Raw genomic sequence first — 17,073 nt, forward strand, 5'->3', positions numbered from 1 at the left:
TTGATCTTATAATCCTATAGGCCGTGTTCTAATAGTCCTTCTAGATATTTTAGTTCGAATGCTAGGTATCCCTCGTACTCCTTCGGTACTTCCCTAGTCTTGTCTCGTTTCTCGGTTTTCTAATAGTATACGAACTTGGTTCTGTCTATGGCGATGCTAGCGATTTCTCCTATCTTAACCTACTACTCTAATTGTAATGCTCTACATTCGTCAATAGAGAGAACAGCTATCGGCGGTTTAGCTCGTTCCTCCTGTTGTGATATCGATGTCGTTATGCCGCCTCTTCTAGAGTCTGTAGTAGTCTGCCTGCTACTGTCTGTCTCTTGTAGTGGATCTGTAGGATATGCCTTCCTTTGAGCATTGTCTGCTCGTGATCCTTGTATACTCCCTATCTCGCTAGTCAAATATAACTCTATTTAGGGTCGTAGGTAGCTACTATTCTTCTAGCTAATGTCTAGGTTGTAATCTTTATATTATGGTAACCCTAATATTATGTCTTTGTCGTTGCCTATGTCTACGATGCTAAATATGACTGCTATAGTCTTCCTTATTATAGTGATATTGATTGGTTTAGTCTCCTTATATACCTATTATATCGGAAATAGCCCTTTGACTATACCATGCTTCCGCTTTATTTTCTAGGGTATCTATAGCTAATTTACAAGTGTCGGCGAAATCAGGTTTATCTCTGCTCCACTGTCTACTAGTACGAGCATCTCGTATTGTTTCTACTATACTATGATCTATAATCGCTTGTCTTGCCGCCGTCGTCTAAAGATTGCGACGATTTCCTATATTTCTACTAGGAGGTCTCGATATAATGGTCTCTTACACCAGTTCCTCCTATACTACGCTACCATTTGCCGCTATACAGGCGTTAATAGTTTCCGGACCCCTTAAAGGGCCCTGACCCGTTTCCTAGATTAGTACTAACCTCTTTAGTTATTCGGCTAATAGCAGCTTTGTCAATTATACTCATTTCTATAAGCCATTAAATGCTTACGGCTTCCTACTATTAGGTCCGTTTTACTTTCCATTGTACGTGCTATAGCTTCGTCTAAAGCTCCTAAATTCGTAATTTCTTTTCGTCCGCGTAATAGAGGTAATCGTTGCTCTAGCACGAGTCCCATGTATCTTGTCTAGTTCCGCAGTACCTAGGCTAGGCTCGTCTTAGAACTATTATAAAGCCTTCTAGATCGCGGGCTTCGATCTTCCAGAGCAATTCGGCCGCTCTATTTCCTATATCGTAGACCTATTCCATAGGGCGTAAGCTTCCGTCCTCATTTCCTTGTCAGGTCGGCTAGTAATTATTTTCGAATTTGTTACGGAAGTGGTATTGGCATTTGTATGCTATATACTAAAACTAAGGCACTTGCGTATATGCCTTATATCGAGGGTATAGTTACGTGGCGTTGCCTAGGAGGTATTGGAATTCTTTCCTAAATCCTTCCCATTATATATAGACCGTAGATACTCTAGTGCTAATATAGGAGTGTTTTTTCTAGTAGCTTTCCTACGTACGTTCGTCCTTTCCGTGGTTCGCGCGTATAAACTAGTATTCTAGGTTCCGTACGTCGTTACTAAGTTGTTAGCCGTTAAGATACTTGGCGTAGCTATCGGGCCTATTATATATTATAGGCTATTCTCCTTTAATAGTTTCTATAATATGTCAGAGTTCCCTTATTTTGTCCCTTATTCTATTGCTTTACTAGGTAAGTCAAATCAAGCGTCTATCCTATTCGCGTAGTTCTATATTAAGTCAAAAAACTTCATTATAGTACCATTTGATTCGTTCCTAGAAGAATAGAACATTAGGTCTAGGTCTTTTGATTCCTTAGGTGTCGGTTGTCTACGATCTATCCTGCCTCTACGTGACCATGAAGCCCTACTACCTTAAGGCTAGGAGAATCGAAACTGGCGGTACATATTCTCCTACCATGTCCCATTCGGCAAGACCTGTCTCTAGGTTTATAGTGACTAGTTCGGAGTACGGTGCTTATTTATCTTTACTATTGTCGTCATGTCCGAGACTGTCCGTATCATTATCCCTATCTTTGTAGCTTATAGCCGCTACTTTAATAACGTCCTTGGTAGTTTTGTTAATAGCCGTAATTTCTTTTCTAAGGGTTAGTTTCCATTCTTTCTTCGGGCTTTAGCATTCTTACTTATAGTGCCCTTTCTTTCTATAGTTATAGTAGGTAGCATTAGACTTGTCTTTAGTCGTCTTCTTCTAGTCCTGCTTCTATGCTATATCTATATCTATAGCTCTAGGGTATGTCCTATACGAGGTACTAACGTACGCTTGCTTTTTCTTATCGTTAGCCTTAACTATAGCTCTATTTATTTGACCTTGTTTCTGCTGCTCTTATATATAGAGTCGATCATCGATCCTAATAGCCTATATGATATATTTGTCTAGAGTCTTAGGCTAATCGTACTTATATAGCTTGTCTTTGACCTTTTCCTTTAAGCTATTATAGAACAATTATATTAATGCCTTATTATTAAGCTAAGACTTAAGTATGTCCTGTCTAAACTATATAGCGTAAGAGGTTACTGACTTAGTCTATTAGAGATTAGCAAGTCTTTCTTACATATAAATCTTTTCGTCCTTATCGCTAAAAACCTTCCGAAGCTCTTCTTTAAAATAGTCGTAAGATTAGAAGACTGCCTATATAAACGCGTCTCGGTCGTCTTCGTCTTCCTCAGTGAGATAGTCATTCTATATAGGCTCGAACTATCTAAGTGCCTTGCCCTCTAGTCTCATAGCTACATAGAGGACTTTGGCTTTGTTATCTGGAAACTTGTCGTTATTAAGCCAGAAGTAGGATCAGAGGTTTGTTAGGAATCCTATAAGATCCTCCTTGGTTCCTCTATATTTGCCAGGTAGTTCGATCTTAATACGCTTTACTTTGGCGCCCTCGAGTGCCTCGATTTTGGTATAGGCCTCGTTAACTAACTTCTGCAAGTACTTTTCGCGGTTCTCGAGTTCCTTGATTTGAGCTTAAGTAGCCTTGTCTCTCTAGTCTAACTCCTAGATCTGCTGCTAGAGTTGACCGAGCTAAGCGAGCAGCTGTTCGGCCGTGACGTTAGTAGCCATGTCGATATCGAGGTCGAAGTTACCTCCGTTCTAAACCATGATAGAACAAAGGGAGTGGTAACAACGTGTAACGAACCTAACTTAGACTTCTTCTAAAAGGGTCTAGATAGAGGTAGGTAAAGCGGGACAAGTAGGCAGGTCGTCTAAGGGATTTGGTGAAGCTAAAGGGTTTATAATAACACTTAGAGTTGTCTCTTATAGTAATTAGTAATGCTTGGTATAAGTACTGTAATTATAATTGTTACCATTGGTAAACTCTTAGAGTCTACCTAACGAGTGACTAGCTAGCTATATATATATAATTGTCTATCCCTCTTTAATAGTTATTACTAGTACTATTTTTCCTTTTACTCTATGATTCCGCGTTGTCGACGGTGACATGTTATTATCACTAGTGAAGACCTTAGTCTTGGTGGTGATAATCTTCTAATTGGTCTGTCAAGTGATTGGCTGTCGGAATGTCCCGCGTCCTGGCTGCAGCCTGCTAGGCCGTCTATGTGCTTATCTGTGACAGAATGCCGAAGCCTAAAGAAAGAATAGAAAATAGTCCCTAGAAAGGAAATTATAGTTATTAACGAAACCACTAAGGATGTCATCGAAGTAATAGCTATAAGCTACGAAAACAGGGATAGCAATATAGATAGTCTTAGATATAACAACGATAGTAAAGACAAACAAGTACTATACTTGTCACAGATAAATATATAGATAGCCTAGCAGGCTACAGCTAGGACACGGGACATTCCGATAGCTAATCACTTATCAGACTAATTAGAAGATTATTACTACCAAGACTAAGGTCTTTACTAATAATAATAATATATTACCGTCGACAACACAGAATTACAGAGTAAAAGGAGAAATAGTACTAGTAATAACTATTAAAGAGGGATAGACAATTATATATATATAGCTAGCTAGTCACTCGTTAGGTAGACTCTAAAAGTTTACTAGTAATAATAATCACAATTATAGTACTTATACCAAGTATTATTAATCACTATAAGAGATAACTCTAATATTATTATAAACCCTTTGACTTTACCAAATCCCTTAGATAACCTGCCTACTTGTCCCGCTTAATCTACCTTTATCTAAACCCTTTTAGAAGAAGTCTAAGTTAGGTTCGTCACACGTTGTTACCACTCCCTTTATTCTGTCATGGTTCAAAATAGAGGTAACTTTAACCTCGATATCGACATGGCTACTAACGTTATAGCCGAACAGCTGCTTGCCTAGCTTGATCAACTCTATTAGCAAATTTAGGAGTTGGACTAGAGAGACAAGGCTACTTAAGCTCGAATCAAGGAACTCGAGAACGGCGAAAAGTACTTGTAGAAATTGGTTAATAAGGCCTATACCAAAATCAAGGTACTTGAGAGCGCTAAAGCGAGCCATATTAAGATCGAACTACCTAGTAAATACGGAGGAACTAAGGAGGACCTTATAAGATTCCTAATAAACCTCTAATCCTACTTCTAGCTTAATGATAATAAGTTTCTAGATAATAAAGCCAAAGTCCTCTATATAGCTATAAGACTAGAAGGCAAGGCACTTAGATAGTTCAAGCCTATATAGAATGACTATCTTACTAAGGAAGATAAAGACGACCGAGATACGTTTATATAGGTAGTCTTTTAATCCTATAACTATTTTAAAGAAGAGCTTTAGAAGGTTTTTAGTAATAAAGATAAAAAGATTTATATATAAGAAAGACTTGCTAATCTCTAATAGACTAAGTTAGTAGCCTCCTATGCTATATAGTTTAGATAGGATATACTTAAATCTTAGCTTAACGATAAAGTATTAATATAACTATTCTATAATAACTTAAAGGAAAAGGTTAAAGACAAGCTATATAAGTATAATTAGCCTAAAACTCTAGATAAATATATTATATAGGCTATTAGAATTAATAATCGACTCTATATATAGGAGTAGTAAAAACAAAGTCAAATAAATAGAACTATAGTTAAGGCTAATAATAAGAAAAAGCGAGTATATATTAGTACCTTATATAGGATATACCCTAGAGCTATAGATATAGATATAGCGTAAAAGCAGGACTAGAAGAAGACAACCAAAGACAAGTCTAATATTACCTACTATAACTACGGAAAGAAAGGGCACTATAAGTAAGAATGTCGAAGCCTAAAGAAAGAGTAGAAGACGGTCCCTAGAAAGGAAATTACGGCTATCGACGAAACTACTAAGGACGTCATCGAAGTAGCGGCTATAAGCTACAAAGATAGGGGCAGTGATATAGACAGTCTTAGATACGATGGCAATAGTAAAGACAAACAAGCACTGTACTCTGAACTAGTCATTATAGACCTAGAAATAGGTCTTGCCAAATAGGATATGGTAGAAGAGTATATTATTGCTAATTTCGATTCTCCTAGCCTTGAGGTAGTAGGGTTTTATAGTTATATAGAGGTAGGATAGATCGTGGACAACTAATACCTAAGGAATCGAAAGACCTAGACCTAATATTTTATTCCTCTAGGAACGAATCGAATGGTACCGTAATGAAGTTTTCTGACTTAATACGGAACTACGCGAATAGTATAGACGCTTAATTCGACTTGCCTAGTAAAGTAATAAGATAAGGGACGAAACGAAGGAACTTTAATATATTATAGAAACTATTAAAGGAAGATAGCCTATAATATATAATAGGCCTAATAGCTATATTGAGTACCTTAATGACTAGCAACTTAGTAATAATATACGGAACCTAGAATACTAGTTTATATACGCAAACCGCGGAAAAGACGAGCATATATAGGGAAGCTATTAGAAGAAATACTCTTACTATAGCATTAGAGTACCTATAATCTATATATAATAGGAAGGATTTAGGAAAGAATTCTAATACCTCCTAGGCGATACTACGTAACTATATCCTCGATACAAGGCATATACGCAAGTGCCCTAGTTCTAGTGTATGGTATATAGATGCCGATACCACTTCTACGACAAATTCGAAAACAATTACTGGCCGACCTGACAAGGAAATGAGGATAGAAGCTTACACCCTATAGAATAGGTCTACAATATAGGAAATAGAGTAGCCAAATTGCTCTAGAAGATCGAAGCCTGCGATCTAGAAGGTATTACAATAGTTCTAAGACAAGCCTAGCCTAGGTACTACGGAATAGGACGAGATATATAGGACTCGTGCTAGAGTAACGATTGCCTCTATTATGTAGATAAAAAGAAATCGCGAATTCGGGAGCTTTAGATAAAGCTATAGTATATACGATAAGAAGTAGAACGGACTTAATAGTAGAAAGCCGTAAGCACTTAATGGCTTACGGAAATAAGCACGATCGACGAAGCTACTATTAGCCGAATGACCAAAGAGGTTAGTACTAACCTAGAAAACGGGTTAGGGCCCTTCGAGGGGCCTGGAAACCATTAACGCCCGTATAGTGGTAAGTGGTAGCGTAGTATAGGAGGAACTAGTATAAGAGACTACTATATCGAGACCTCCTAGCAGAAACATAGAAAATCGCTATAATCTTTAGACGACAGCGGCAAGATAAGCAACTATAGATAATAGCATGATAGAAATAGCACGAAATGCTTATACTAGTAGATAGTAGATTAGAGATAAACCTGATTTTGCTAACGCTTATAAATTAGCTACGGATACCCTAGAGAATAAAGCGGAAGTATAGTATAGTTAAAGGGCTATTTCTAATATAATAGGTATATAGGGAGACTAAACCGATTAATATTACTATGGTAGAGAAGACTATAGTAATTATATTTAGCATTATAGACATAGGTAACAACAAAGATATAATATTAAGGTTACTATAGTATAAAGACTATAACCTAGATATTAGCTAGAAGAATAGTAGCTACCTATAACCCCAAATGGAGTCATATTTAACTAGTAAGATAGGGAGTATACAAGGATTATAAATAGATAATGCTTAGGGGAAGGCATGTCCTACGGATCTACCGTAAGAGATAGACAATGGTAGGCAGACTACTATAGACTCTAGAAGAAGCGGTATAACAATACCGACGTTACGACAGGAAGAACAAGCTAAACCGCTAATAGCTATTCTCTCTATTAACGAATGCGGAGCACTATAATTAAAGCAATAGGTTAAGATAGGAGAAATCGCTAGCATCGCTATAGATAGAACTAAGTTTGTATATTATTAGAAAACCGAGAGACAAGATAAGACTAAGGAAGTACCGAAGGAATATAAAGGATACCTAGCATTTGAACCGAAACATCTAGAAGGACTACTAGAATATAGCCTATAGGATTATAAGATTAAGCTTAAGGAAGGAGTATAACTAAAGTTCTTTAAGATCTATTATATAAGCTAGACTTAGAATAAAGAACTTAAGCGATATTTAGAGGAGAACCTTCGAAGAGGATATATCTGCCCGTCGATATCACTAGCAGGCTACCTAGTCCTGTTTATGCCTAAGAAAGATAAAAAGCTATAGTTATATGTCGACTATTAGTAACTTAATTAATAGACCGTGAAAAACCGATACCCATTACTACTAATCTCATGGCTCCAAGATTAGTTAGCAGGAGCCTAATATTTTATACGTCTTAACTTGCTATCGGCCTATAACTATATATAGATTAAAGAAGGCAACGAGTAGAAAATGGCCTTTAGGATACCCTATAGCTACCACGAGTACCTTGTTATGCTATTCGGACTTACGAACGCGCTGGCAACGTTCTAAGCCCTAATTAATCAAGCTATCTAACCCTTTCTTAATAAATTTATAGTATATTATCTCGATAATATACTTATCTTCTCTAAGACAATAGACGAATATTAGAAGTACGTAAAAGTAGTGCTAGACACATTATACACGTACAAACTATTAGTTAACAAAGAAAAGAGCAAATTCTACGTTAGGAAAATAGTATTTTTGGGATATAAAATATCTCTAGGACAAATTTAGATAGAACCTTTAAAGGTTAAAGCTATCAAGAATTAGCTATAACCGATATTAATTATGGAAGTACGAAGCTTTATCAGAGTTATAAACTTTTACTAAATGTTTATTAGGAACTTTAGAGCAATTATACGACCTTTATATAAACTTATAAAGAAGAACGCTAAATTCTAATAGAAAGAATAGCATAAGTAAGCATTTACGTAGATCTATAACGCCATTACCAAAGATCTAATACTAGTATTACCAAATTCTAAAAAGCCATTCGAGGTAGAAATAGACGCTTTAGACTACACTATCGGAGGATAATTAGGATAACAAGACGAATAAGGAAAGCTATATCCTATAGCCTTCTTTTTAAAGAAGCTTGATAGACTACGTCTTAATTATCTAATCTATAACAAGGAACTACTTACGATTATTAAAGCTTTTAAGAAATAGCGATTATACGTTAGTAATATAATTAAACTAGTATAAGTATATATAGACTATAAGAATTTATAATACTTTATAATGATAAAGGAGCTTAACAGACAATAAATACGATAGGCAAAATTCCTCGTAGAATTTAACTTTAAGATCTATTACAAGAAGGGCAAAGAGAATATATAAGCAGACATCTTAAGCCGACAAACGGATTATATGGAAGGACGAACGGAAACAACACCACCGTTGTTTAAGGAACAAACAGACAGAACGCTATATCACGAAACATGGATACCCGTAGAAGATGATCTACTTGACTTGTTCCTAGAATATTACGTAATCTTTCGAGAAGAAAGGATTAATAAGATATAGTATCAAGTAGCACCTAGACTAGTGGTACCTAATAGAGTAGAAGAAAGAGATAGGAAACTCTAGTACCGAGGCAAAGTATATATTTACGACGGGGATTAATAGCTATAAATGATTCGAGAACTCTATAAGTCGAAACTCGGAGGATATAAAGGAGTTACGAAGACTATCGTACAAGTTAGGAAATACTATGACTTTCTATAGTTAACGGTATAAGTTAAGGAAGTTATATAAAACTATAATATTTATAATCGAAGTAAAACGGTACGATATAAGCCGTATAGGCTACTTTAGCTACTGTTAATAGCTAACAAACTATAGAGTTTAGTCACGATAGACTTTATTATAAAGCTGCTAGAATCTAAGGATATAGCTATAAGAGTAATTTATAATAGTATTCTTACTATAGTAGATCGCCTAACTAAATAGGTATACTTCTTTCCTTATAAGGAGTCCTAGATAGCTAAATAGCTAGTAGACGTAATCTATTAGCAAGTTATATTAGTATATACTTGGCTATAAGAATAGATCACTAATAGAGACACCAAGTTTATATCGAAGTTCTAATAAGCATTAATATAACGATTAGGCATTAATAGCAAGCTATTAACAATATACTACCTATAGACTAACGGACAAACGGAGCGACTAAACTAAGTTATTAAATAGTACCTCCGCTTTTACGTTAACTACTAGTAAGATGACTAGGTTATACTATTGCTAATAATATAACTCGCTTATAATATAATGCTAACAGAAATGACTAAAGTTATACCGTTCTTCGCGAACTATGGATATAAAGCAGACCTTGGGCAAGAACTAGAGGTTATAGTGCCAAGAGCAGCAGTCAAAGCGGAACAAATATACGTACTATATAAAAAGCTTAAAAAGGAACTCGAGTTTGTCAAGACTAGAATAAAGAACTACTATGACAAATATAGGCTTAAGGGACCTTGCCTAGAGAGGAGAGACAAAGTCTACCTAATCGTATAAAACTTACAAACCAAACGACCAAGTACAAAGCTAGACTTTAAGAAGGTTAGACCCTTCGTTATCAAAGAACAAATTTCGACATCTAACTACCGACTATCGTTACTATTATCTATATAATTACAGATAGATGTTTTTTATATTTCACTTCTCGAACTAGTACTAAAGAACGCTAAGGTTGCTATATATATCGAAGCAAAGGACGAAAAGGAAGAATAAGATATCGAAGAAATTCTAGATTTATATACTATTAATAGGGAACTATAGTATCTAGTTAAATAGCTTAATTTTAGACTAGAAGATAATTTATAAGAACCTGTTAAGAACCTAAACTGCCCTAAGAAATTGGAATAGTTCTACTAGTAGAACCTAGATTGACTAAAGGAAAACCTAGGACAGAACCAAAGACGATACCCTAGTCAATAGCATTAACGGTATTATTAATCTCTGACGAGGGTATAACAGGCGCCTCTTACCACTCTTGCCGCTTAACTACCTCTAACTCGTCTAAGGTCGACAGACTACGTGCTACCATATTGGTACCTTTCTCTACTAAAAACTCCTTCTGCTAACAAAGATGCCGGAGCTATATAAGCTTTTTAGACAACTCGTGCTAGGCTTCTTCTAGATAGTATTAGGATTTATCTAGCTCAAGTTCGGCACGACGTTTAGCATCCTTAATATGACGCTACTCCTAGAGAATACGATCTATTAGAACGAACATTAGGAATTATACTTAAAAAAAAAAAAAAGGGAGACAAGCTTATAAGAAGAAAGCAGGATACTAGAGCTATTGTAAGAACGACCTTAATAAACATAGGCCTTATAACACCTTATACGCGCGATTATTTCATAGACAAGGCCTTATAACGCGTACTAAGAGCAAGGTATAACGATAAAACCGTTCTTAGCGATATTCTAAGTAAGGGAAGCATAATAACATATAGAAAGCAACTTCCGTTTCTCTATCGGCATTTTATTAATATAGTAACTATAACGTAGAAATAGGAAAAATATAGTACTTATAAGCAAAGGGTGTTAGCACTATTTAAAACGGCCTAAGAGGGCTTTTAGGTCAAAAGCCTTAAAGGAGGGGCATCGTGTCATAGATAAGTATATAGACGGCCTGGCAGGCTATAGCCAGGACGTAGGACATTCCAATAGCTAATCACTTGATAGACCAATTAGAAGATTATCACCGCCAAGACTAAGGTCTTCACTAGTAATAATAACATATTACCGTTGATAACGCGGAATTATAGAGTAAAAGGAGAAATGGTACTAGTAATAACTATTAAAGAGGGATAGATAATTGTATATATATAGCTAGCTAGTCACTCGTTAGGTAGACTCTGAGAGTTTACCAGTAGTAATAATCACAATCATAGTACTTATACCAAGCATTGCTAATTACTGTGAGAGACAACTCTAGTATTGTTATGAACCCTTTGGCTTTACCGAATCCCTTAGACGACCTGCCTGCTTGTCCTGCTCAATCTACCTTCGTCCGAACCCTTTTAGAAGAAGTCTGAGTTAGGTTTATTACAATACTCTGAACTAGTTACTATAGACTTAGAGATAGGTCTTGCTAAATAGGATATAGTAAGAGAGTATATACTACCAATTTCGATTTTCCTAGCCTTAAGATAATAGGGTTTTACAATTATATAGAGGTAGGATAGATCGTAGATAACCGATACCTAAGGAATCGAAAGACCTAGACCTAATGTTCTATTCCTTTAGGAACGAATCGAATGGTACCGTAACGAAGTTTTCCGGCTTAACACGGAACTACGCAAATAGGATAGATACTTGATTCGACTTGCCTAGTAGAGCAATGAGATAAGGGATAAGATATAGGAACTCTAACGTATTGTAGAAACTATTAAAGGGGAATAGTCTATAATATATAATAGGCCCGATAGCTACGCTAAGTATTTTAACGACTAGTAACTTAGCTATAATATATAGAACCTAAAGTACTAGTTTATACGTATAAACTGTGGAAAAGACGAACGTACGTAGGAAAACTACTAGAAGAAACATTCCTACCTTAGTGTCGGGGTATCTATAGTCTACGTATAGTAGGAAGGATTCGGGAAAGAGTTCTAATACCTCCTAGGCGACGCTATACGATTGTACCCTCGACACGAAGCATATATATAAGTGCCCTGGTTCTAGTATATATTATACGAATGCTAATATCACTTTCGCGATGAATTCGAAAATAATTACTAGCCGACCTAACAAGGAAATAAGGACAGAAGTCTCTGCTCTGTGGAATAGGTCTATAATGCCGGAAATAGAGCGGCCGAATTGCTCTAGAAGATCAAAGCCTATGATCTAGAAGGCATTATGGTAGTTCTAAAACGAGCCTGGCCTAGGTACTATAGAATAGGACGAGATATATAGGACTTGTACTAGAGTAATGATTACCTCTATTATATAGACAAAAAGAAATCGCGAATTCGAAAGCTTTAGATAAAGCTATAGCACGTACGATAGAAAGTAGAACGGACCTAATGGTAGGAAGCTATAAGTATTTAATGGCTTACGGAAATAAGTATAATCGACGAAGCTGCTATTAGCTAAATGACTAAAGAGGTTAGCACTAACCTAGGAAATAGGTTAGGGCCCTTTAAGGGGCCCGAAGACCATTAACGCCTGTATAGTAGCAAGTAGTAGCATAGTATAGGAGGAACTAGTATAAGAGACCACTATATTAAGACCTCCCAGCAGAAACATGGGAAATTGCCGTAATCTTTGGACGACGGTAGCAAGACAAGCGACTATGGATAATAGTATAATAGAAATAGCACGAAATGCTTATACTAGTAGATAATAAAGTAAAGATAAACCTAATTTTGCCAATACTTGTAAATTAGCTATAGATACCCTAGAGAATAAAGCAGAAGTATAGTATAGTCAAAGGGCTATTTCTGACGTAATAGGTATATAAGGAGACCAAACCGATTAACATCACTATAGTAAGGAAGACTATAGTAATCGTATTTAGCATCGTAGATATAGGTAACGATAAAGATATAATATTAGGATTACTATAGTATAAAGATTACGACCTAGATATTAGCTAGAAGAATAGTAGCTACCTATAACCCTAAATAGAGTTATATTTAACTAGCGAGATAGGGAGCATATAAGGATTATAAGTAGACGATACTTAAGGGAAGGTATATCCTATAGATCTACCGTAAGAGGCAGACAGTAGTAGGCAGACTTGTAACAAACCCAACTCAGACTTCTTCTAAAAGGGTTCAGACAAAGGTAGATTAAGCAGGATAAGCAGGCAGGTCGTCTAAGGGATTTGGTAAAACCAAAGGGTTTATAACAACACTAGAGTTGTCTCTTACAGTAGTTAGCGATGCTTGGTATAAGTACTATGATTGTAGGTTACTATCACTGGTAAACTCCTAGAGTCTACCATAACGAGTAACTATTTACACGTATATATATTTCTATCGATCGCTTATAGTCCCCTTCTATCTTGTCCTTGGATCGCCTTTAGTAGCTAGCTATCCTCTGCTATCTTTCCCTTTTTGGCAATTATTTGCCTGTGGTAGCCCGCGCTCCCTAGCGATCCTGTGTTAGCCTCGCTTCGTGCCCTTCTTAATTAGTAGCTTATTTAGCCTGCTGCACCCTACTAGGCTATAGTATATGGTTGGCTCGTGACACGATGCCCCCTCTTTAGGGCTTTCGACCCGAAAACTTCTTATAGCTTGTTTTAAGTATTACTAATACCTCCTTTTCTTAGTAGGTAATGTCCTTCTTCCGTTAACTTCCTTTCGCTATAGCTAATCGTCTTCCTAGGAATCGTTGTAATCTTAAACGCGAACGATATACTATTATAATTAAGATTAAGCAAGGGGGTTATAAGGTCGCTATACCTTGTAAGCGTTATTGGAATATAAAGCCATAAAAGTATTATATAATAATAGAGGGTTTAAATAAGTATTAAAACTATATTTATATAGGTAAGAAGTATAGTAGTCCAAACGTTATAGATACCTATAGGTTCTTCATTATTTTCTTTTATAATCTTAGGTTACTAACTATCTTAGTCCTTTCGAATTTGTCAGAGCAGGAGAAGGTTTCAAGGGAGATTACTAAGACTAAGGCGTTACTTACTTAGACGCTAAGCCGTTTAAGTCGATTACGTCGTTTGTAACAATCCCTATACGATTATAATACCGAAGTTTTTCATCGTAGTGTAGCTTGTCTAGAGGAGGAGGAAGAGCTAGATACTCCTCTGCTAATGTCGGAGACGTAGACCTTCGTAGGTTAGGCTTAGGCGTTAGGTACTTTTGATATGCTTGATTGGGAGTCGATTAGGTTGGATCCTAGTCCTGATTCTAGCAGGTTCCCCTCTTTTTCTATTAGGGAATAGGCTTTAGAGCCGGTTCTTATAGCCGGTTAGGATTTTACTAGTAGAACTGCTTTAGTTTCTTAAGGCAATTTAGATTCTTAATAGGTTCCTATAAGTTATCTTCTAATCCGAAATCAAGCTATTTGACTAGGTATTATAGTTCTTTATTAATAATATGTAAATCTAGAATTTCTTTAACATTCTATTCTTCCTCTTTATTCTCTGCTTCGATATACGTAGTAACCTTAGCATTCTTTGGTACTAGTTTAAGAAGTAAAATATAAAAAACATCCGTCTATAGTTATATAGATAATGGTAACGATAGTTGGTAGTTAGATGTCGAAATTCGTTCTTTAATAATGAAGGGTCTAACCTTCTTAAAGTCTAGCTTTGTATTTAGTCATTTGGTTTATAAGTTTTATACGATTAGGTAGACTTTATCTTCCCTCTCTAGGTAAGGTCCCTTAAGCCTATGTTTATCGTAGTAGTTCTTTATTCTAGTCTTGATAAACTCGAGTTCCTTTTTAAGCTTTTTATATAGTACGTACATTTGTTCTACTTTGATTGCTACTTTTGGCACTATAACCTCTAGTCCTTGCCTAAGGTCTACTTTATATCTATAGTTTGCGAAGAACGGTATAACTTTAGTCGTTTCCGTTAATATCGTATTATAAGCGAGTTATACTATTAGTAATAGCATGACCTAGTTATCTTACTAGTAGTTAATATAAGAATAGAGGTATTGCTTAATAACTTAGTTTAGTCGCTCTATTTGTCCGTTAGTCTATGGGTAATATGCTATTAATAGCTTACTATTAATGCCTAATTGTTGTATTAACGCTTGCCAGAACTTCGATACGAACTTGGTATCTCTATCGGTGATCTATTCTTATAGCTAAGCATGTACTAATATAACTTGCCGATAGATCACGTCTGCTAACTGTTCTGCTATCTAGGACTCCTTATAGGGAAAGAAGTATACCTATTTAGTTAGGCAATCTACTATAGTAAGAATACTATTGTAAATTACTCCCATGGCCGTGTCCTTAGATTCTAGTAGCTTCGTAATAAAGTCTATCGTGACTAAACTCTATAGTTTATTAGCTATTAGCAGTAGCTAAAGTAGCCTATATAGCTTATATTATGCCGTTTTACTTCGATTGTAAATATCGTAATTCTATATAACTTCCTTAACTCGTACCGTTAACTATAGAAAGTCGTAATGTTTCCTGACTTATATAATAGTCTTTATAACTCCTTTGTATTCTCCGAGTTTCGACTTATAGAGTTCTCGAATCATTTGTAGCTATTAATCCCCGTCGTAGATATATACTTTGCCTCGGTACTAGAGTTTCCTATCTCTTTCTTCTACTCTATTAGGTACTAGTAGTCTAGGTATTACTTGATATTATACCTCGTTAATTCTTTCTTCTCGAAAGATTATGTAATATTCTAGGAACAAGTCAAGTAGATCATCTTTTATAGGTGTCTACATTTCGTAATATAGTGTTCTATCTGTTTGTTCCTTGAACAATAGTAGTGTTGTTTCCGTTTGTCCTTCCGTATAATCCGTTTATTAGCTTAAAGCATCTGCTTGTACGTTCTCTTTACCTTTCTTATAGCGGATCTCAAAATTGAATTCTACAAGGAATTCTACCTATTATATTTATCGTCTATTAAGCTCCTTCGTCATCGTAAAGTATCGTAAATTCTTATAGTCTATATATACTTATACTAGTTTAATCGTACTACTAAGGTATAGTTACCATTTTTTAAAAGCTTTGATAATCGTAAGTAGTTCCTTGTTATAGATTAGATAATTAAGATATAGTCTATTAAGCTTCTTTGAAAAGAAGGCTATAGGATGTAGCTTTCCTTGTCTATCTTGTTATTCTAATTGTCCTCTAATAGCGTAATCTGAAGCGTCCGTTTCTACCTTAAATGGCTTCTTAAGGTCTAGTAGTACTAGTACTAGATCTTTAGTAATGGCATCATAGATCTATATAAATACTTGCTTGTATTGTTCTTCCTAGTAGAATTTAACATTCTTCCTAGTAAGTTCGTATAAAGGTCGTACAATTGCTCTAAAGTTCCTAATGAACATCTGGTAGAAGTTTGTAAAACTAACAAAACTTCGTACTTCCGTAACTGACGTCGGTCGTAGCTAATTCTTAATAGCTTTAACCTTTAAAGGTTCTATCCGAATTTATCCTAGGGATATCTTATATCCTAGAAATACCATTTTCCTAATATAGAATTTGCTCTTTTCCTTATTAACTAATAGTTTATATATATATAGTACGTCTAGCACTACTTTCATATACTTCTAGTGTTTGTCTATCGTCTTAGAGAAGATAAGTATATTATCGAGATAATATACCGCAAATTTGTCGAGAAAGGGTCGGATAGCTTGATTAATTAGGGCTTAGAACGTTACTAGTATGTTCGTAAGTCCGAATAGCATGACAAGGTACTCGTAATAGCTATAGGGTATCCTAAAGGCTATTTTCTACTTATCGCCTTCTTTGATCTATATATAGTTATAGGCTAATAGTAAGTCAAGATACGTAAAATATTAGGCTCCTGCTAACTAATCTCGGAGCCGTAAGATTAATAATAATAGGTATTAGTTTTTCACGGTCTATTTATTAAGTTACTAATAGTCAATATATAACTATAGCTTTCTATCTTTCTTAGGTATAAATAGGATTAGGTAGCCTATTAGCAATGTCAATAGACAGATATATCCTCTTCAAAGGTTCTCTTCCAAATATCGCTTAAGTTCTTTATTCTAAGTCTAGCTTATATAATAGATCTTAAAGAACTTTAGTTATACTCCTTCCTTAAGCTTAATCTTATA

Source organism: Thermothelomyces thermophilus, chromosome 5 (genome assembly GCF_000226095.1).
Source record: "Thermothelomyces thermophilus ATCC 42464 chromosome 5, complete sequence".
NCBI lineage: Eukaryota > Fungi > Ascomycota > Sordariomycetes > Sordariales > Chaetomiaceae > Thermothelomyces > Thermothelomyces thermophilus.